We start from the raw sequence: 24,170 nt of genomic DNA on the forward strand, positions 1-24,170 counted from the left end.
TGCCTGCTGTGCTGATGGATCCCAAGCCCTGGTTACTTATCCAGCACAACCATCTTTTAAACAGCTTGAAATAATGAAATAAAAACTTCGGGCAAAGTCATAAGAAATGCATGTTTCCTTCCCTGGGGCCTGATGCAGTTCTCAGTCCTGTTACCTGTAGAATACACTAACCTAGCCCAATATTAAAACTTGTGGCTTCGGAGCAGCTAAAGCCCTGTTCCATACTCCTCTCCTTTTGTGCTTTTGAGATAGCAGAGATAGGTATCATTACCTATACCTGCATTCTGGCACTGGCTGGGAGGATGCAGAGAGGGGAGAAGGGACTGCAGGCACAGGGCTGAGGTTGCTGGTCTACACCAGCATCCCTTCCTTAGGATGCAAGCCATGAGGGAAACAGTGGCGTCCTCCAGTGCCTTTCAGCTGGGCAGCCTCAGAGGGCTGGTTAGGGATACAGGGACCCTGAGGTGGCTGCAAATTAAACCAGAGCCGCTCAGGACAGACGGTGAGAGCTATGTGAGTGGCGCCCTGCTGTAATCCTTTCAGCCTCTTGCACTGAGCACATCCCTGCAAGAGAGGGAATCTGGCTCACTAGCTTTTCATCTTTTAGAAGAAAAAGCAAAGAGAAAAATAATTCCTTTTTTTTTGGTGCCTGCTTTTTCCTCACTTTGATATTTCCCGTATGTACTGGGTTTTGTATTCACTCTGTATTTTGAAGACCCTTAATAAATAAAAGATGTGAAGATAAAATTGCTATTCAAATTCGATTGTCTCAAACTATGTCTAGAATGAAACAAAAATCTAGTGATCTGTGATTTTGTGTGGTGAAGGTAGCTCAATGATATTCAATCCAGTAGGAGAGATATAAAGAAAGAGGAAAGAAAAGAACAGATTGGGAAAGTGCGGTAAAGAACAGCTTAATACTTTAATGGTCTAAAGAGATTTTTTAACAATGCCATTGCTAATACCTGGTGTTCCACTAAGCTCAGTTCTCACCATCACAAAACCATTAGCTTTTTGGTAGTCACAATCTTCCCTGTATCTATATCATGTCTTTTCATTGCTTTTTGTTTGTCTTTGTCTTCTTCTGCTTGACTGGTAACATCCAGCACCCTTGTGCTGTATACTTATTTCAAGACTGACTGCAACAGTTATAAATATCTCCTCGACGCTGAAGGAGGCAAATAAAAAAGCGATGAGCTTCACTAGCCGGAGTTCTGAATTGCTGCAGACAAGAGAGTCTGTCAATGAAGCCTTGTGAAATAAAAATATTGCTGGCTGGTTTTTTGTAACTTTAAAGAAGACACCTTTGGTTATATTCATGATAGCAAAGACAAAATTATGATTAGAATTGCTTTTCCTCTTGCACTTTGATGCAGTACTTGAATAGCTGGAATGGATGTTTTCCTATAGCAGCAGGACTGTGCTTGCTATCTATTTCCTGAATATTTGGTGTTCAAGCATGATTTTGATGAAGATTTAGCAGTAAGCTTTTAGCTCTGGGTAGGGAATTGGGGCATTTTGTGCTGCATCTGCTTTTTGAGGGGCAGAAAATCCACTGGATTTGTTGTGTTAGGCCATATGCTAGCATATAAAGAATCACAGCGACACTTTCTGCCAGGTGCTGTGGAAGGTCTGCACATCTCCTTTGTCTGCAACTGCAGCAACAAATTTTTGTCTCTGTGCTTTCAAGAGATAAACAACATTTGAATTTGGTCTCCATACATAAACACAGTATAAAACTAAAAGCTTAGCAAGTTTCTATTCTGCTTTTAAATCTTGCTTCTTACCAGTTATTCACAGTGTTGAGAGTAGTTTTTTAAATAAAAAAAAATATTTAAAGCTTCACACAATTATTTCAGAGTCTGGGTGCTTATTCCTTCAGCTTGGTGGTTTTTTTTTTTGAGACCCATGTATCAATCAGCTCGTCCAGGGACATTCCCTGCACCATGGTCTTCAGTGGAGAAAGGCAAATGATAGAGAATAGATCAGATGACGGAGTTGTGTTCTAAATGTTTACCATGTCTTTTACAGTAACATCTCCAGAAGTCCACTGAAGATTAAGACTTCAGAGCAAAACAACTAAATGCCTAGGAATCTGTCGAAGTATTGGAAGAGGATTATCCAAAACAGATATGTCATCCCAGAAGCAGGAATTGCATAGTACTTAGCAATTACAGCTTGTGGTGTGATGTCTCCTTGTTCAAGGGCTGTGCTTTGCAGGTTCTCTGGCAAAGGAAGCTTTTTATGGAATACAGAGAGAAATAAAGCAATCACTTTGCAGAAGCTGATAAAAATGCTCTTCATGTGCAAGGAGTGAAACCTGGACTTGCTTTGGAGATGAGAAGGTCGTCAGGTGGCAAACTGAAGGCAGGAATTAATTGTGAGGTATGAGGGGGTACACAGAAGGATGAACTATGTGCTGAAGAACCATGAAGGTAAGGGCTAAAAACTTGTGTTTGATGAGTGAAGACAGATGGCAACAGATAGCTCAAAATCACAGTTGTAAAGGGAAACCGAGAAAAGTCATGTTGCCACTGATGTCTTGAATGGGACTTAAGCTTCGCACTGATGTTTTATGAATTAAGGTTTTGCTTTGTGTAATGGCTTAACACAGAGCAGGACAGAGTGACAAGTGAAATCTTCACTGTGGTGCAACTGCTGGGTCTAGGGAGGAGACTGGGAGCTCTTTCAGCATTCAGTGTGGGTGAGCAGCCGAGAAGGGTGCAAAGCCCCAGGCACTAGGCACAGCAGAGATGCCTGAGATAGGCAGAACCAGCCAGTGTCAGGACCTGCACAGAAATCAGATGGGGAGAGGTCCTACACGACCTTCCCCTGGGCTGGCTCAAGGAGCTGCATGTATTTTTATTTAGACAGCAAGAAGCAGACCTAAGGACAAAGGGTGAAGGAGGCTTAAGAGAATGGTTTGGCCTCATGGGAAGGGGGTATATTTCACTTTCCTATTGCCTATGATGTCTGATCACACCGAGTAGCATCCTTCCAATCCTTCAATACAAGAACTTCGATATTGATCATTTAGGTAATGCATGATGGATAATCCAATTTCTGTACTGTACTCTTTATCCAAGCTGCTTTGCTCAATTAAACTCTGCTCAGCAGAGACTATACAAATCTGCTGTAAAGTTCATGCCATGACCATATTTCCTATCAATTTCTCCACCGGAACGTATATTAATGGAAACACGGGGATATATTAATTGTACCATTTTGAATAAATGCAACCTTAGCCGAGTACATTTTTTTATTATTATTTAATAATTATGAGTTCAGGCTTTTCTTCATTTCCTGCTGTGAGCTTTTAAAAGTCACTGCAATGCTGAAACATAAATAGAGTACGTGATGTAACACTTTGCCTCGGCAAATAATATAGGCATTTTTACCCCAGGAAAATGTAATGAAATTAAAAAACCTCTTTCATCTCCTTTGAAATCTTGCTCTGTTGAAATCAAATGAGGCAAAATCCAAATCAAGATGAAACAATATTTGCTTAAAAAAAAGAAACTAATGTTTGCTAAGATTTGAGTAAGCAAAAAAAATGAGAAAAATCCTGAGAGAGCATGTAAACAGTAATGTTTTTTTCAAAAAAGTCTTTAAGAACCTGGATGAGACAATATCCAACCTGCTTAAGTTTTTTTCATCTGTTCCATTTTGTATGTAACAAAAGCAATGTAGGATGATGCTCAGATTCTCCCAGGCAGCAGATAGTCAGAAGCGGAGTCCAGCATGAGCCATGAGGACAAGGTGATCTGGTACCATCCGGAACAGACAAAGTATCATCTTTTACTGTCTTATCACTTGGCCATCAAACTTACACATTCTTTCCCTTCCCCCTCTCTTGTTTGGCTCCTTCTTATTTCCTCATCTATATATTTTTTCTTTTTTTCTTTGTCTTCCTTTCTTAGCCACTTGCCTTGTTCTGACAATATGATTACTTAATGCTTACCTGCCAAATTAACTGACTTATTTTACCAACGAGTGGATATACCATTCCTGACACTCGATACTTGACAGTCCCAGAATCTTTTCTATATCCATGAAGCACACACTATAATCGGAAAATTCCAGTAAGTATGGTGGGCTTTTTCTAAAACACGCTACTGTTACATACCAGCATGAACCAGTACGTGTGCTGGTTTGCCCTCTCTGTTTGACTTTTTAAGGCAATAAAATGTGAATAATTAAAAAAATCTTTTACAACCCACTCATCCTCTCTGCTTTATTCCAAAAATCACACCCAACTGACCTCTTACCGAGAACGCTGTTCCATTCTGCAAGACTCTGTCTTTTCACAATGAAAAGAAAAAACCCTGTTCAGCTAATTGAGCAATTTGCTTAACTGGATATGCTGTAAAAATGTATAGTGGAAATGCTAATGTATTAAGTATGAATGTGTATTTGTACGCGTGGGGAAAAAGAAATGCTATGTAGATGCTGTAGTTAGAATGCTGCATAAATACCTGAGGCAAAACAATTGTTACTGGAGGCATATTTTGAGGTTTGCCTGCTAAGAGTTGTTCATTGTCAATAAAATGGAAGTAAATAAAAGGAAATTACCTAAATTTGACCTGCTTAAATTTAACCCCTAGCCCTTTTTTTTTTTTTTTTTTTTTGTTGAATGATACATACAGAGCTTGAGAAATAATCTTCTACTTTTTATTAGTATGGCACTTGGAGCCTAGCCATGGACCTGGATACCTTTGCACAAAATGCAATGAGAAACAAGGGGGTCTCTTATCCAAAATGCTTACAGTGTTTTGCGAGGCAACAGCAAGAGCAGGGAACGCCTGTAATACTGTGATGATGTTGGTCAATGCAGTAGGTTGTAGCACAACAGCCACCCGAATTTTGGTAGTGTTTTGCAGAAAAGCAGGAAGAAGGGATTTGAAGGAGATTGATGAGATTACTTTGTGGGTCATTATCTGAGGTCCTTCAAATTGTGAAGGACAGTATTAAAAAAGGATTAAATATCATCACGTATTTGACAGAGGTTGGAGCTGATGGTTGATAAAAGCAGGTGACCTCTCGTGACATAATGAGAGGTGGTACCAATGTGTGAATCGGCTATAAGAGAGCATGGAGTGAATTCTGACAGTGTTTTTTTGATGTGATAAAAAGTGTCAATTTCTTGGACACACCAGAATAAGAACTGAAACATTTTGGTACGAAACAAAAAATGATAAAATTCCACTCAAGAGATAATGCATAGGAAGGATATAGTCATACCAGATGGCCAGGAGAGATGTGGCAGATGGGGAAGCCACATGTTTAAAGTCATGAGTGAAGTTGTTGGTCACTTTACCACTTTTAATGGAGTGCAGTAAAACCAAAGGCCACAAGACCCTCTGTTTCCCTCCCTTTCAGAAACTACTGAGAGCATACTTTCCCCGTGAGGCTCTGAGCATGTTTCTGAGGATGCAAACCCATAGAGGCTGAAGGACAGATAGGCACAGCAGAAAACTGAGGCAAAGAACAATTTAGCTGCCCTATCTTTGCTTTCCCCTTTTCCCTAAGCAGAACGGGGTTGAGGCTCAACCAGGAATCACAGAATCACTAGGTTGGAAAGGAACCACTGGATCATTGAGTCCAACCATTGAGCTTCCTCTGTTGCAGAAAGGGGTTATAAGCAGAGGCAAGTGTGGACAAAAAGAGGCTTTTTAAGAATAGGCTACTGAATTCTTCATTTGCTTTTAGTTCCTGAATATTGCAGCAATGTTGTACCTATGTAATACACTTTCATGGAAGAATACTCTACCAGGGACAAGGTATTTGAGTTTCTCTTTATGAAATCTGCAGGCCTCCCACCTTAAAACCACGGTTGTCTTGCTAGATAGCATCAAGACAACCTTACAGTGGACTGTGTTGGGAGGGTGAGCAGTGCAGGGAAATATCAAACCAGAATAAGGAAGCAACAGAGAGACTGGGCTGAGTTAACAGCCATTTCTTTATGACTGCTTTTTCTTATGTCTGTGACTGTTTTCTTCCACATTGTAAAAATGAAGCAATGGAAGCAGTGTTTGGCATTTAAGTTTTAAAACACAGGGGCATGCTGAGTTGCTGCTGTAGTGCACACTATGTCTACAAAGCTTGGCAGTCTTTAAGCCTATACATTTGTTTTGGTTTTTTTCCCCTTTTCCTTATACAGTCAAGGACTCTTAATGGGGTTCATCATCCTCCAGTAAGACACTCCTACTGATTATATAGATTTGTGATATATAGATTTGTTTCTATTTTAACACAGTGGAAAAATGACAGAATAGGGTTTGCATTCACTGAGGAGAAAACCAGAATTCCGCAAAGTTCCATGACTAATAAAGCATAAGTATGGTTGCATCCATCATGGGAAGATATCCAGGAAATTTATATGAAATCTTCCAGGAGAAGATGCTAGTTGGCAATATTAATTTATTAAAACTTTCCTGTTAGGTGGTGTGATTTATACCCAGTTTATAATGGAGAAAGCAATGGCTTGCAGAGGTGAAGCAGTTTGCTGGCAATCCTTCAAAAGGCTGTAGAATAAGGAAAGCAAACCTTCTCCCTTCCCCTAGGATAGCCCCAAGATGCCCATTTCTTTCTACAGTGATAAAAGTCATTCACTGGAACAACCTCCCCAGGGATGTGGTAGAGTTTCCATCTCTGGAAGCTTTCAAAATGCAAGATGCTAGATAATCTCATCTGGGCTCCCTTTCTCATGAATGGTTGGACCAGATTATCTTTCGAGGTCCCTTCCATCCTGGGCTGCTCTATGTTTCTACAAAATATAAGCCATACTTAGAAAGAGAAAATTTCCCCGCTGGCAAGCTAACAACGACTGCAGTCCTCTGCAGTCCTCCAAGGAAGGACTGAATCTAACATTGAAGGAGCTTTTCTGTCCAGAATTCGTTTCATTCCTAGCCAGTTCAAAACCTCTTTTATATATAGTGGGCAGTTTTTGCATATTGAGTGGGAAATAAGGAAATGGGTTTATTTTTCTTCTTTTACTTTCTTTCCACATACTTTAGCAACTTTATGGGCAGGTATTTGAGTATAAATGGATTGCCTTTCACACACAAAGGTTTTAAATAAAACGCCTCTTTTCTGACTAAAAGGTGGGTTAGTAAATTTTTAGTGGTTTTCTCCTACTGAAAATCGTCAGCTTATATTTGCTGTAAAAATGACACTGTCATCATAAAAGCTTCTGTTGGGATTCACTGCACCATTTAGACCAGGTAGCACTGTAAAGTCCTAATGGAGAAATAAACATTGGAGCATCTTTCCTGATACCATAATTGCCACGTTTAAGTGCTGCTGTATGTGAAAACAGAAGTACATACAGAATTTCCTTGTTCATTCCATATGCTAGAAATTTTACCATCCTGCCTGCTTATGTTGTTCATTTTAAATATATATACATATATATATATATATATATGTGCGTGTACGCCTGATACACACCCAAGCAGAAGTTTCCTTTATCTTTGTGTGGTGATGGGGATGCTTTGTGACACAAAATGTAACTCCATTCCTGTCGCCTCCTGGAAGGAAAAACTCACATAAAGAAACCCCAAAACCTGGTGAGAGGAAAGCCAAGGAAAAATGGCAGCAAGAAACTCTGAAGCTAGAAGCATAGCAAAACAATGATAGCAGAGATGAAATCTCAAAGCCAGGAAGATATGACAAATCTGGTATGCGGTGCTCAAAACTCCTTGATGTTGTTTGGAAGGAGGTATAGTCATACTATATTCCAGAGATTTTTCTTCTGTATGGGGACAGTTGGCAAGCCCCGCTGAATCTCTGCAGTCCCTACTGGGGAAAATCAGCTGCTTTAGTTGGGATGTGCAGGCAGAGCTGGAAAGCCAAGACGCCAGTGCAGGTCACTCCAGGATGGAGTCATCTCCTCATTTTGCTACCCTAACACTCTCAGCACGTTGGGTCAGCGAGGTACTTGCAGCAGCCCCTGTCACGTTGCAGCAATTCTCTAGCAGAATGCTTGTCTGCAATGGCAGTGAAGTTTGGCTTTCAGAAAGTAGGGGCTCAAATGTGTTCTCTGTTGCAGGCATATATTTAGGATAAGTTTAATGTAGCTGCCCTAAGGAAAGAACTTGACTGGATAGATTGAAGTGGGGAACAGAGTGCTGGGAAAAAGGCCCACTGAATTACCCTGACAAAGGCCACTTGTAACATTAGGAGGTCTGGGTTTAGGAATGCACATTGGGGAACATATTTTGTTGACCTCTTCTCCCAGAGTAATTGAAAATTATTCAGCTCTGCTGAGTATAACTGCCAGTAGCTTTTGCTTCGTATAATTGAGTTCTCTACCCTCAATTTGTTTGCCTGTGTTTCAGGCTTTGAAAAAAATAGCACTTAACCTTTCATTGTTTATTCAGACTTATTTAGAGAACACAAAAATCTCTGTGGCTGGCTGTATCAACTATGCATGTTTTTGCTGAACTCTGGAATGAGGTGAGTGTCAATAAAAAGCAGCTCAAAACCTCTTTTTTCCGGGGTTATTACTGACAGTGTAGACAGTTTTGAATCATATTGGATGTCCCTGGCTATGTTAGCACATGAAACAGATACAGTCCCATTCCTCTCATAGAATTCAATATGTATTTGTGTCAGACAAATATACCTCATTGGAGCAGGTGCTTGCAATTACTGTGTCATCTCTGTTTGGGATTTCACCTGAAACATGAGAATACCTAAAAAGTCAAAACATTAGAAAACTGATACTTTAAGTGTCTTGATCTCAAAGAAGACCTCATTGCAATTGGAATCTGCTGCTCAGGTAGGGAACTTCCCAATGTAAAGTTCAGTGCTGGAACAGCTCCGGCTAATGAGGTGGGTGGGATTTTATTAAACCACCTAGCTTGAAGTTTGTCTTATTGTTTTCTTCTCTTCCATCATGCTTAAGAGGGGACTTTGTATGTCTGTGCAGCTGCTTTAGAGCTTAGAGTGCCTCTTATGCAACCTGTCTCCTACCCCTCTTATTCTAGTATGTTTAGTTAAATTTTTTGACAGGTAAATCTCAGGATGATATCTCAGTGGAGAAGGAGGTAGGGATGTTGGTTAGATTACATGCAAAGCTTCAAGCAGCACTGATATATTTACTAGTAACTGATCCAAATGACTTAATTTTTCCAATGTCTTGACGCCTTTTCAAGGACTATTTCGTCTTCTGTGGATGAATGTGTGCTCCCAGCCTGCTAGTGACTCCTTGTGCAGTGCTGCTGTTACCAGCACTGATGGGTAACTTCTGACAAGCAGATCTGAGAAGCATTTTTAATATAGGTCCATGGTGATCTTGTATTTTTTATTCTGAATCTTGCTCCTTAAACTGGGCACTGGGCAGCAGGCTCCTCGCGTTGGGTGGCCTGAGAGGGAAGGTGATGGATTTGCAGGGCCTGGAAGAAGACTGAAGAGGACCTAAAGAGTACTGAGGACAGGGAGCTGGGGAAGATCAATATAGTTGTAGATGCCAGGGACAGTGCTACATTGTGTTGCCTGGAGAGTGAACCTAGGTAAGAATGCAAGAGCTTTCATTCTGCCTACAATGGCTCAAATTCCTCAAGATGAGAACCTGCCTAGGGATAACCTGATCCTTACTCTAGGATCTCTGACATCCTAGAGTGCAACTCATGATCTGGATCCATATCCCTTTCACTGGTAATGTCCAGAAGTTGGAAAAAAAAGTCTTTATTACAGGCTGTTGAGGTGCCATGGAGCTGTCATCATTGCTGATGAAAATCAGCATATGACTTCTCCGCCCTGGGCATGTGGTTGCCCCACAGACCTTTGCAGTGGGCTTGGCAGCCTGGAGCACCATCACTGCCCAGGACATTAAACACAACGGCTGCAGTAGACTCTTCTGTGATTACAATGCAGTATCAAGTGTTTTTGCTGGCTTGTAAATCCAATGATTTCAGGACTCATTTTTGCCATCTATGGCAAAGGAAACGTACAAGCCTTGATACATGACAGAACCTTATAAAACCATGTATGTGCTAATAAATAGCAAATATGGGCATGCTGGTTTCACATCGCTCTGAGTTTAGAGCACTTATCATTGTCTGGCATGCTTCTTTAACCTTGTTCATGATTTCCTACAGTCAGAGGAAATATCTATAGGAAATAGATTGGCCATAGGATGCAAAGATCACAGTAATCTCAGCTATTCATTACTGCCTGTCATATTAGAACTGAGGTTACCACAGTGTTTCCTCCTTAATCAGCTGGAAAAGAAGTGTCCTCCCAGGCAGGTGAAATACCGCTTACTTTCCTCTTACAAAATGGAATGATTTTGAGCAGTGCCAAGCCATTAAAGATTTTGCAGTGTTGTGGAAAGGTTGTAAGAGGCGACTGTTGCTGACACAAGCTGGGTGAGTTTAAAGGCCAGATCCTCAGTGAGTGAAAACTGGCACCATTCAGTTGACATCAGCTGAGTGAAGGACCTGCCAATACACCCCAAGAAGCCTTAGAGAATTAGGATCAATCAGAGGGCCTGCAGTGCTCCAATTACTGTTCTACTTTTTCAAATACCATCACAGTAACTTCATTTGGTTACTTTTTTCGTTATTCTGTTAATGAGTGTAATCCATCAGAGTGTGACTTTGTCCACTGCAGTACCTAGCCTGTACCTTTCTGTTGAGCCCCCTGCCAAGCTGGGCACAGAGAAGACATATTCTGAATGCATCTAGGTTTCTAATTTAAATGATGTCCTTCCTTCCTTCCTTCCTTCCTTCCTTCCTTCCTTCCTTCCTTCCTTCCTTCCTTCCTTCCTTCCTTCCTTCCTTCCTTCCTTCCTTCCTCTCTCTTTTTTCTCTCTCTTTCTCTCTTTCTCTCTCTCTCTTCCTTTTTCTTTGTCTAATCACAAGCCATAGAAGCTTTTTACAGCCTGTTTTCATACTTGGAAGTACTATGAAGCTGCTGCTCATGATATAGCTCGGGTTGAACCTGGCTGGTAGGGATAGGTTGAAAGAAGTATCTAAATAAAAATGCATGGCCTCTTGGACCCAAAACTGGCTGGCTTGCCAGTCGTGATTCATTTATCTCACAAAAAAAAAACAACCAAACCCAACTCAACAACAAAAACAAATAGAAAAAATCCTCAGCAAATTCCTATCGGTTTCACAGGGGTCATTTGCTTCACTGGCTTCCACTAAGGATATCATTATACTCTTTAGTCCTAACCCAGTCCTAACCCGCTCAGCTTTCTAAATAGTTAGTTTAATTAATCCCCTGTCTTTCTGATTGTGAGTGCTATGTATTGCAAGTGAGATTTTGATGCAAAGCATCACTAAATTAATTAGCTTTGGCCCTGATCCACCAGATTTCATGGAGGTTCAAAGGTAGGCAACTGTTGAAGTGCCTCATTGAGTGGGGCACTCCTTTAATGAGAAGGGGCTAGGCAATTTGGTCTTTGACTGCTCTATGAAGTTAGCAGGAGTACTTACTGCTTTGGCACACAACCTCTGCTCCTGGTAAGCCATGATGATATCCTAGTTATACCTTGTACAGAAGTGGAATACCTTGAATAATCTTAATCTTATTTTCTGCTTCCTTCTTCCGTATTTCTGTGTTATTCCATATTGAAGATGTTCCCACTGAATTTGTTGTATTCTCTATGCACACCTCAAGAAACACTCTGGGTAAGGCCATATAATCTCTAACGTAAGGGAGAGGGAGGGGCAAACATTAGCAGCCTGGCTTTGGGTTTCTGTGGCTGTTTAGAGTACACCACTCCACTGAGCAGCTGCACCTCTATGTCTCTCTCCACTAAAAATCTGGTCCTGCTGAAATTCTGAGTATTTCCCAATCACCTCACTAATGCCAGGATTTCATTCTGTGAATTTTCATGGGCTTTTCTCAGTATAGCAAGATACTTGTGCCCAGCAGCATGTGCTGGGATTCAACACACAGTGTTGCAAAGCTTTTTAAGCAGGCACTCTTGCAGTAGCATCTATATATCTTGCCCTGGCTTTGCAATACGCTATTTGAGTGTCACAGGTATATGTTATACGTGAGGCACTGTGAGATGCTAAACTTAACAGACAAATCACAGACATGAGTTTTGTCCTTGTGTTGGGAGGATGAAACCCAAAATGACTAAGGTGGCATAGTAACCTAGTTAATGAATCTAGTGTTAGCAAGAATGAAAAGATCCAGTAATCTGGCCATATGGCTATTCAGATTTCCATCAGAGCCTTTGCAAGTGTAAAAGTTTGTCTTGGAAATTGAGACCTTTGTCCACTACTGAACAGTCTTGCTGGGACAATCCTGTCTCCTATCGAAAAAGAAGCAATAGTGAGGATACTGGGGGAGGAGGGCTGCTCAGGGAAGAAGAATAACCCCCTGGTTGTCACAGAGTCATTTTCCAGCAGCAGTGACTTTAGGCTGGGGTCTTTCCCAGCACAGAACTACTACAGCAACCTTGGTATTTTTTGACTGACCTAAAACCAAAATGAAAATGCATCAGTGTGCCTTTAATGGTTCCTAGGTCTTCTCCTTGGTCAGGGACATGATTGGTATAACCTTGACTACTTTTAGCTTTAGGTTGTACTCAAGTGGTAAAGAAGCAATCATTCAGTGGAGCCAAGGCACAAGCCAGCTTGGAGGGGGGAATTTCAAGGAATCACAGGATATATTTCAAGTCTTTTTCTTCCTTGTTCTGGAAGGGTTATGAGCGGCAGTATAATATCTGTGTAAAAACAGTTGACATACATCCTGAATGGTCATTCACATAAATTAAATTTTGCCACCTCTGTGCTACACACATCCCGTTTCTATCACAACTATGCGTTGATGGACTCCTTTTCCATAAGCCCCTGCTGGGTCCCCACTGACAGGACTCTCATCTTCCCCATCCCCAGGATGCAGGGGCCCAGCCAGCCCAGGGCAGCGTGGGCAGAGCTCGGAGTGAGAGAATTGGGATGATTTTAGGAGAGGATGAGGGTGATGAATACACGGCAGCCTCCGGTGGGAACCGTGCCACTGTTAAATTTGTAGCCAATTAGCCGTGTTGCACAGTTCCAGCAGAGTAACACCAGTCTCTATAGACCCGGTAGAGAGAGAGAAATTAGTTTAGACAAATACCTCTTAATCCTTTGCTCTTGGCTGGTCTGCAGCGCCTACTGCTAAGTGCTAATAGCACCGGGAAATCCGAGTTCCCAGTGTCAAGGGCTTAGACGCATCGGTCTATTAAAAGGAGACATTTATTTTGCGTTAGCTTTCATCAGCGGCTCCTGGGTGAAATCTCCTTAAATAAGGAGACTGGGGGGACAGGCGGGCGGCCGAGGGAGCCGGGGAGGAGCAGCCCGAGGCGCTTGGGCGATGTCGCGCTGCCCCCCGGCGGCCGTACGCGGCCGCGCTGCCGCCCGCTGCCCCGGCACGGCGAGGGAGGGGTGGGCTCGGAGGGGTCCCGTCGATGGCAGCCCGTCCCTGTGCCCTGCGAGGAGGGTCATGGGGCACTGGCAGAGGCTGCCCGGGGAGGTGGTTGAGTCGCTGTCGATGGAGGTGTTCAAAAGACGTTTAGACGAGGTGCTCACGACGTGGTTTAGTGGCAGATAGGAATGGTTGGACTTGATCTAAGAGGTCTTTTCCAACCTAGTGATTCTACGATTCTATGAACCCCAGGTCCGGTGGCCTTCGCACCCTCATGGAATCGCTTGGTTGGAAAAGACCTTTGGGATCGTCGAGACCAACGGTATCTTTCCACTACTAAACTGAGCGCCTCATCTACCCATCTTCTAAACACCTCCAGGGGTGGCCACCCAACCACCTCCCTGGGCAGCCTCTGACAGTGCTTGATGACACTTTCAGTGAAGACATTTTTCCTGATGTCATAGAATCATAGAATCATAGAATAGTTTGGGTTGGAAGGGACCCTAAAGATAATCTGGTTCCAACCCCTCTGCCATGGGCAGGGATACCTCCCACCAGACCAGGCTGCCCAAGGCCCCATCCAACCTGGCCTTGAATGCCTCCAGGAATGGGGCAGCCACAACTTCCCTGGGCAACCTGTGCCAGTGCCTCACCACCTTTATCGTGAAGAAATTCCTCCTTATGCCTAGCCTAAATCTGCCCCTCTCCAGTTTATACCCACAGCCCCTAGTTCTGTCACTACAAGCCTTTTTGAAACAGTCCCTTTCCTGTAGCCCCCTTCAGGTACTGGAAGTTCGCTGTAAGGTCTCTTTGGAGCCTTCTCTTCTTCAGGCTAAAAACCCCAACTCTCTCAGCCAATCCGATCCTTCCCTGGAGCAATTTGAGGCCATTCCCTCTTGTTGTATTGTCTGTCACTTGGAAGAAGATACTAACAACTGCCTCGCTACAAACTCCTTTCAGCCCCTTGGGCTCCTGTGGAGGGAGCTTTAGTGCCTTGGAGGGCAGCATCCTGCCTGTCCTGGAGGTGGGTGGCAGAGCTGGGAGCTGATTATGCTCCTCTGGGAGCCATGACTTGAGACAGGGACAGGGGACCCTCAAACCCACTTGTCAGGGAGCCCAATGGGGCGAGCAGTGCAGTCAGTCAGTCCTCCCCATCTCCAGCCACTGATATCCATTTTGAGTATTAAAATGTCACCATTTGAATGTAAATGCTTTGATATTGCAGATAAAAAGAAAAGCTTAAGCGTGACATTACTTCATCAGTGTCACAGTACCCTGTCCTCAAGTCAGGTAGCTGGAGACTTTCTGTGACATTAGAGGATAATACCTTGCACCTGGGGCTGCCGTGAGAAACAAGAGTGTATTTTTAAGCTTCAGCCTCCCCATGTATTCTAGATGCAATTTGCCAAATGATACTGATGTATAAATAAGCTAACCATTTAATAAAAGATGAAAATTGTATGGGAAGCTTCCCAGATGCAATTATTAGGCCCTTGTTACATTATAACATTACTTATGTGCTCCAGAAGCTTCTGGGACTGATGGGAAATTGCACTGACACATGCAAAGTAACTTAGGAATTGACCAGCATTTTCACATCACAGAGTGGCATGCAAGGGAAAAAAATAATGTACTGCTCCTAAATACTAATTATTTTCATGCACTGGGTCTTGGTCCATAATTGGAATGTGAGAAATCTGTACATATAAAATGTAGCAATTTCTGTACTTATGTAAGTAGCTGTTATCCAAAAATTACATAGCTTACTACTGTGTTAACTTTATGACTGCTTCCTGGCATTGCTTGGACGCGCAGTACCTGCAGAAGGCACCTGCTGGGTTTCTGAATGCATCAGGTACATCCTAGAATTTCTGTGACTTCAGAGGAATGTTAATAGCATGACAGTAGCACAGCAGGCTTCACGGAAGAGTGGTGGGGAGGGAGTATGAGCAATGATGGTTACATTAGGGCCACTTTGCGAGTGTCTGAAATAATTTTACAGATGAAATACCCATATATTAAGCAAGGATGTGAAGATGGAATGAGTGAAAGTTGGTTTTCTAAGTGGCCAGCTTGCAAGAATCCAGTTATTTTTCAGCTGTAAATAGCAAACATGGCTTCAAGTTCCTGCTTAAATTCTAAGCCTTTTTTTTTTGGGTCTGTTCGAAGGCTGCCTAATCCAGATTGGTTATTTGGGTACACCCTTGCTCTGGTCACCTTCTTTGTCCCCCTTGTCGTTCGTCCTTGGGGTTAGTGTCTGTTACGCTGTGGTTGCACCTCCATTGCCTGGAGCTGATATCCATAAGCTGCTTCTGCTCTTGCTCTGGAGGAGCCAGGTAGACTTTTCTGTGTGATGGGGCCTCAGCTCAGCTTGGAGGCATGATTACAAGAGGTGAGCCCAAGCATCTTCTCTGCTGGACACTCTCATGTGTGTAGTACTTTCTGTGATGGAGAGTGGCAGGGGTCAGCTGTCAATTTGGGGTACTGCAGGGACAGGACTTGGCCATGCCATGTGTAGTTCTCCAATGAATCAACACTTTTGAGTGAAAGAATATTTAATGGGAAACTCCACAACTGGAATGTGCCTTGGCAGTGGGAAATGTGAGGGCTCCTGGAGGCTTCTCGACTGTGGCAAACATACCCAATGACTAAACCTAAGACAAAATTCACATTGGAAATAAATTATGGATTTTTAACATTTAATTAACTATGCAGATAGATTGCCAGGAGGTGTAGCAGACTTTTTTTCCCATTGCTTTTAAGTTTTTAAATGAAGACTGGTTGTCTTTGTAGAAGATATATTCTAATCCAAATGTAAATTGTTGGGATCAATGCAAGAATTACTGGATGAACTTCTCTGGCCCTTGCTATCCTGCATGTCAGACTAGATGATGCTAACAGTCACTTCAGGCCATGAAAATGTATGAGCAGTAGAAAATTATAAGTTTGAGAAGAATAAAATGATATGAAATTAACTCCATAATAGAAATATTTTTGCAACATAAACTCCTCTAACTTCTGTTGCATTATTTCACATTCTCAGTGAAAGCAACACAGATTAAAACAACAGTTAAGAAACTTAAGCAAGAAAAAATTAATGTAGGTCAAAAGTGAGAGAACTGACTCCCCTCACTTTTGTCTGTCTGCCCCTCCAAGTTTGTTACTCATTTATTACTTGTTTTTCCTATGGAGGAACAACTTCCTATATAAGCCATCACTTATACTTGACTCACTCGATTTTTAGAAATACTCCCATTTCAAACATGATAGGGTTGAACAGGTAATTGACTGTGCCTTTCACGATAGATGAATAGTATTTGTATTGAACAGATAATTGACTGTGCCTTTCATGATAGATGAATAGTATTTGTATTTAATCCTCTCAGACAACTGTCTCACAGAGCTCAAAGTAGGCTTTCAACCACTCCATGTTGGCCCAACGGTCCTGGGAACAAGCCCCTAGCTTCATGGGAAACACATTTAACTCCTGTGATCTTGCATTTGTTTGGCATGTTCAAAAATTTCTGTAAGTAAATGGGAGATGGAGGCTAGGGCAAATGCAATTCCAAAGTGACTACATAAAATGCTAACTCTGTGTAACATTAGCCCACTGAAATGATGTGTGTACATATAAGTGAGTAAAACCAGAATTCATATAAAGAACTACCTTTTTGCTTACTGTTTTTTTCTGAGTTGTCAAAGAAAGGAATGGAAATGAAAGCTGATTTCATAGCAGTTGGAAAAATCTATTTTCTTTTTTTTTAGTAAAAAGAGGGTGCAAAGGCCCCATATCACTAATCTTTTTCTTGCCCTTTCTCAAACATAATTCCTGAGGAAGGAGTTGATATGCCTGGAGCTGAATCATATCTTGTGGTTTTGCTTTATTTCGAAATGTGGAAATTTTTGAGCTGTCTGTTTCTACTTTGGATGAGGTGAAGCAATAAACTCTGGTTTTGCCACATTTCTTCCCAATGAGATTTTCAAGATTTGATTCCTTAGAGACTCCAACAAAGACCTGGCTCAAGATAGGTTAATCTCTGAGATATGTTCACTAAGAAACCATCTGGTTTGCTCACTTACTCTTTAATCAGGGAAAAAAGGCCTGTGTTCCAAAAGTCTTCTACAGTAAAAGAGATATGGAGAGAACAGGATACTTCTGGGATGTGATTCATTTGGGCCATTTTCAGCTGCTATAGTAGGATGTGGTGAATTATAACGTAGAGAAATTTCTCTACAAGGGACTACAGATTACAAGCTTAGCTATAAATGTTTGCATTGTACTTGATTGGTGTTGGCCGTTGAACATTAACTAGGGATAAATATGGAAGAATAAAGGAGGAGGGAACAGGAGGTAATATTTTCCAGAAATACTTAATAAGGAAAAGACAAATGCTCATAAAGCAGAAGTGGTGTGGAAACTCCTAGAAAAAGGAAAACAGCAAAGAGGAGGAAGAAGGAATGTACAAAGGGCAAAAAAGAAAGGGTTTGTCTCTTTCCCTTTGCTGGCGTCAGGATGGAGAAAACAAAGGTGGCTATGTGTTTTCTTGTAACTGCAGTAGTTGAAGTCTGGCAAAAAGAGGAATACGACTACTTGTTTTTAACAGAATGCAACCCAGTAGCAGAGCTTGGAAAACTGGTGAATATTGAAATCTTCTTAAGACATTTTTGCTCAGCTAAGCGCCTTCGTTGATACTGACAAGCATACTCAAATTTAACAGGCACTTGCATCACAGTATCCAGCATGCTATATATTCCTCTTCACTTCACTCTGCATTTCCCTGGGAAATAGCCTATGTACCTGTTCAGCTGGTGGAAAATACAAGAAGAGATGGCTACTTTTGACACTTGCTTTCCAAAACAGTGAAATGTCAGGAGGAAAACTACCCCTGTCCCCCAAATTCAGCCCGAAGCTACAGCATTGCCTATCTATACACAGACTTGGGGGTGGGTTGGGTACATCTGCTCTAGTGATTTGGGATAGTACTGAGAGCATTCCTGACACCAGAGCTTGATTGTACTATTAAATTCAGAAAGTGGTCCTTGGCATGGTTTTGACCTCGGATTACTAACATTCTCTCAAACAATTTTTAGACACTTTCTTCGCTCTTAGGTCCCAATGCCCTTTAACCATCAATCAGCTGAGCATATTTTCTCTCCCAGTTTTTCTGAGATCCCCATATCTAGGCTGTCTCTAGTGTTTCCTTGCAGGTTGCTGTAACGACTATGCTTTCTTTTCCATTTCACAGACTTTCAAACCTCCCCAGAACCAGAACAAATTCCTCAGCCTTGGATGCACCCCTTTGTTTGGACTGCCACACATATTATCAGTGTGTGGCTGTTGATTCAACATCTCAGTGGACAAAAGGACAATCCTGGGTTCTTACACTTGCCTTTAAATGAAAGTTGTCAATTAGACTCTTCAGTTTCAAAGAAGTTTAAGCTGACCAAACAATCTGGCTCCTATTCATTCACACAAAGGGGAAGAAATCAGACAAAGTAAATATTGCATATTAAATCTGCTTGTCTATGAAGTCCAAACAGTTGCCAAAATCTGCTGGTTGTTTCTATGTCTCAGATACTGTCTAAACTCTTAATTCCAGAAGCTAAAGTGTGTATTCATGTCACCATTGTCTCAGCTGCAGTTGTACACTGCAGTGACTTTTAATCTGCTTGCTTTCTTACGTCTCTTGATCCTTGGCCCTGGAGCTGTCAAAATCACTCACTTTATCTGCTGCTTATATCATTCAGCTTTTTAAATCTCCCCTCTAATTCCTTTTGTTTTATTTATTTCCTGTTCTGTAATTATTTTCCTCAATTCTTCAGCCAAATGGACAACTTTGTCTTCTTATCTTATCATAACCTCTTAAACCTCTTATTGCTCTGTTGGCTCCTGTTCCAGGGCCATGGATGGCCGTAGAAGGATTCTGTCTGTATTTAACTGGGAACTGGAGTTAGCTTTCTACCTGCCTACACTATGTTTCCTAAATGTCCATCTTTGTGTTTTTTTCACCAGCTCATTTTTAGTGCATTGGGGCAAGATATTTTTAGTGCATTGGGGCTTCCTGGACTTTATAGACCAGACTCAAATCCCCGGAGCCTGCCTATGATACAAGGGGAAAACTAGGTACACAAAAGAAACATTGCTGAAAACTGCCAAACTAACTGGAAAACCAGGTAGAGCCAAGGTGGTCAAGAAGTTTTCCTGTTTCTGGGTCCTGTGTTTTCCTGGTGGTGAAGTGTGGAACCATATCGTAGAATTATAGCATCATTTAGTCTGGAAAAGACCTTTAAGATGATCAAATCCAACTACAAACCTAACACTGCCAAATCTCTCTAAACCATGTCCTTACATGCCATATGTATGTGTCTTTTTTACTTCCAGAGATGGTGACTCAAAAGACAGACAATAAGACATTTCTCATATGGCTTTCTAGGAAGCTCCTCTCAGATCATCAAAAAACACTTTCCAGGTCTATATACTGCCTGATTGCCAGCTAAGACTTCAACCCACATCTCCTACAGCTCAGGAAATGTCCTAACTTTCAAGTTACACCTGTGTTTTGGTGCATGTCTCTCCGTCTATCCTGCTGAAAAGCTAACACAGCTATACCACCTAATTAAACTGTATGTAAGGACATACCAACCTAGGTAAGCTATGGCTTTCAGCAAAATAGTTTTTGGCATGAAAATGTGCTGATTTGTTAACATGATTTCTTGGAAAAGTAGGATCTACCTGAATATGGTTAGGGGTTCAGACACTAGTGACCTATACTGGGGGACTACCTAGTGTATTCTTTTATGTACCTCTGAATGTGCTAGCCACCTTTCTTTCTCTCTCTCCAAGTTTTCTTGAATTATTCCTTATATTCTTCTTTGGCCTACAAAATATTATCCAATCCTGTGAGAGGTTTGTACCTCTCACATTCTTTTCTGATTTTCAAAAAAGAAAAAAAATCCACTGTAAGATTGGTGTGGAATTGCTCTTTGGTATGGAATACAGTGCATGTTTTTAGCCAACACTCTTTTATGGCTGTTCCAATAATCCATCAGATGTGCAGGTTTTCTTGTAATAATATTGCCCTGCACTAGTTCACACTCTAATTCTTTAAATAGTGTGGTGACACTTTCTAGTATAATATGAAATTCATGAACTTAGCAGTCACATTTCCTATTGCTCAGGTAGAAAAGATGCAAGGTTCTGATCTACAGCCCTCTTGAATCCTACTGCAACAATTTCTGAAAGGGCTTGTGGATTTGTGTGTGCTCTGAGGAAGAGCAGCTGAACTGGTGTGTGTCTCTCTGGAGGCTCCATCTTGCCCAGCAACGTGTCACAAACCAGAGACAGCCCTAAAGGCCTCAAGGGCACAAGGAAACCTGTATCAGGCATGTCTAAATTAATCTGCTTCTGAAGAAAGATTTCCCCCCTCAATATTAAAAGAAAATAAAAATCAAAGCCTTGAAGCAGGAAGGTATTAAATTTTTTCTCTGAAATTGTTGCCTTTTAAATGTTTTTTAGCATTTCTAAAATCCAAAGAGGTGTCTAATCTTCTGCTGAGTACTGATGGATTCACTACGTCATGTGGTTGGGCTTTTCACAGGTTAATTATGTGAAAGTGTGTCTCCTTTTGCATAAATTTTGAATCTTCCATGATTGAATTTTGTGAAATGTCTCTTTGTTCTTATATTATGATAAAAGCAGGGGTAAAAGTACCCCATCTATCTTTTCTATCCTGTTCCTTATTTCCTCTACTTTTAATCATTTCCTCTTTTATTCATTTCATCTCATCTCTTAGGTAAACAGTCCAATTCCATTCCATTTTTTTTTCATTTTTGAGGTTTTCCATGTCCCTAATTATTCTCATCACCCATCTCTGAACTCTTTTTCTGTGTGCTACTTCCCTTTTTTGACATTTTAGGCGCAAATTGTTGCAGGTGCAATTTAGATCACTTAGATGTCCAAGTCTCCGACTTATGGATGCAATCAGAGACTCAGACATCTAAGTAACTAGATTGCAGACTCAAATAATTACGTTGCAAAATGTGCCTGCAAGTTTTATGCCTGTGAGAAATGGTTAAAGCTAGAGTAAAGTTCAGAACCTTAATCACAAGCAAAATATCCCCATCACTCTTTAAAAAAGAAAAGAACCCCCTCCATTTGAACAAGGTACTATCACAGCAAAAAAAGTCTGTTTAAACTCTTCCTATATAGAACTATATCATAAGTGTAAGAATGAATAGAATAATCAGACAGGAAGATACGGAACACCACCATAATATATGAGGACCTTACCGGGAAAGAAAAGTACAGTATGATACATGGTGTGTTCTGAGCTTCCATGACAGTAAGCGTTTATAATTTGTATGTTTCCATCTTCAAAAAACGAGAATTGCAATGGTTTCCTTTGTGGCATTGAAATGTTTCTTCCATTTATCTACAAGAAGAAGGTCTAACAGGCTTTGTCTTTGTCGATGATCCAATGTTCTAGAAAATTCAGTCTAACATTGCTGAAAAATATTTTGAACAAAATTTTATCATCCCTTCTTCTTATGAATTAAATGGCTTCTATGATGAAGATTCAGCAGACTGCAAAGTTGAGGTCATGTTGTTTGACTGTGATGGCTGTAAAGCTGTAGTGAGAGCTGAATTTTTTTAAAGAAAGATAAATATTTGAACTAGAATGTTACTTTGTAGATTTTCTGTATTGATTGAAACAAAGTTTTCATTGTCAGCTGAAAAAATGTAGCTCCTCCTAGATTTATGAAGGCAAGTTTTCATACTTTTCTAATATTTCTGCTGACGGGGAGAAAATAATTTCGTATTTGAAACCAAAAGATTTCTAGTATTAAAGATTAATAAAATATTCAAAGTTGGAAACAAATTCTGTTCCTTTCCTTTTCATTAAATGACCTTATTATAACTACACTCAAAAAGAAAACAAAAGGTACTTAATAAACAGCAACACATAAATGCTCAAAGTGGGAACTGAGCTCACAGAAAGGAAGAAAAACTGTGCAGGCATTTTTCAGTGCACTTTCAGAGAATAATGTCTCTCTGGAATTAAGCCAAGTTGATTAGTTAGGCTAATGGGTATGACTTTGAACTTGGGCAGAGGAGAAGTGCTTGAGAAGCAGTTGATGCAACAGCCTCTGGGTCTCATACTCAGTGCTTACTCTTGCTTGATCCAGCTTTTCTTGCTGTTTGAAGCTCTGACAGTTTAAGCTGCACTGTATGACTCTACAGTAGTGGGGCCATGAATATAATGACAACTCCTTTTCCTCAGGTGAAGCAGAACAAGGGAGAGGCATAATAAATTTGATGCTCTAATACAATTGGTTCCTTGATTCTCACCTGCATCAATCATGGAAGTACTTCTCCTGGCAAAAATATATTTTGCACCTATGGCCATGGCAGCATGCAGCTCAGCTTCATTTGGGGTCTCATGCCCAACCCCAATGTTCTTTGTGCTCAATCTTTAATTTACATCTCCTCCACTCTTCATGCAAATAGGTCTATTCTCTTAGCAACTGCCCATCAAAAAATTAAGACTGTAGGGACAGTGTAGAGGTTTCCTTTTATGTCTGTGCTGTTCTGTGGACTTTTAGATCATTTGCAAAATCTCCCTTGGTTCTTGCCTCCAGTCTTCAGACCAATCTGTGTGTGTTGCATGTTTTGTCCTTAGTTCCCTCACAGGCCTTATCGGACCTATCTCAGGGGCTGCAGTCCCATTTGTTTGGAAGTCTTCTCATCTCTGTTGTGCAGACCAGCATCCAGAAGTCACCTGTTCTGTCTCAGAAAACTTGCAATTGTTGTAGTTTATACCCCCTCTCATTTGATGTAGTAAAAATAGAGTAGTAAATACCAAAATAATGTTAGCTGATTAACACACATATTAACTGGATATAAATTTGAAGATTTTTCCCAATGGCTTCTGCTGAGCTGGACTGAGAGTCCCATCTGCAAAGAGACATATATCTGTTCTACAAACTCAGGTGATGTGGCTTCCTTGCTTGTTACATCTACTTATCATTTTGATCAAGACCAGCATGTTTTTTCTGAATTGATTTGTAGGATTTGCTATGTCACTTTTATTTCAGTATTCCTTGTAGTTACTTCAAGACATCACGTGAAGGATGTGTGCTAACCTTCCCTGTTGTTAAGCTGTCATTCTAAAACTCTCCTATAGCATCATCCTAACAGGAAATGGCTGTTAGATTATTGATGACACGTCCATTGGATGGTCTAATATAAATTCTGATTGGCAGCTTGTTGATCTAACACAGTCGTCTAAAGAAAATATACGATTTGGCTTAGCTGTGGTTAACTTGGCTTAGCTTTTAATGCCATTCTTCCTAAGTTTGCAACACTTTAACATGGCACTTCCTAAAGCTAAATTGAAGGGGTGTTTGATACAATTTTTAAATATTACTGACGTATGGCAGTGGAACATCTGCAATACACTTCAATGTCAATAGATAAATATTGACGATTGTTCTAACAAACAATCAAACATCATCTGAATATTCTGTGAAACAGTAAAAAAATAACAACAAACCACACAAAATATCTGCAATTTAAACCACAACTTTATATGTTTTGTTTTTGTTTAACTGATACTCGTGACATTAAGTTGTACTTCCCTGTTTTGCTATAGTATCATTATTGTGCTGCAAGTGATGAGATGGGTAAGAATTTTTCATTGCTGTATTCATGTCCTGTGTCTGGAAGAAAGTGGATGCCACTCATCATCAAGAGGAGAAATGAACAGGAACTGGGGAACTACAGGCTGGTCAGCCTC

The sequence above is a fragment of the Cuculus canorus genome, chromosome 1, assembly GCF_017976375.1.
Source record: "Cuculus canorus isolate bCucCan1 chromosome 1, bCucCan1.pri, whole genome shotgun sequence".
In the NCBI taxonomy this organism is placed as follows: Eukaryota; Metazoa; Chordata; class Aves; order Cuculiformes; family Cuculidae; genus Cuculus; species Cuculus canorus.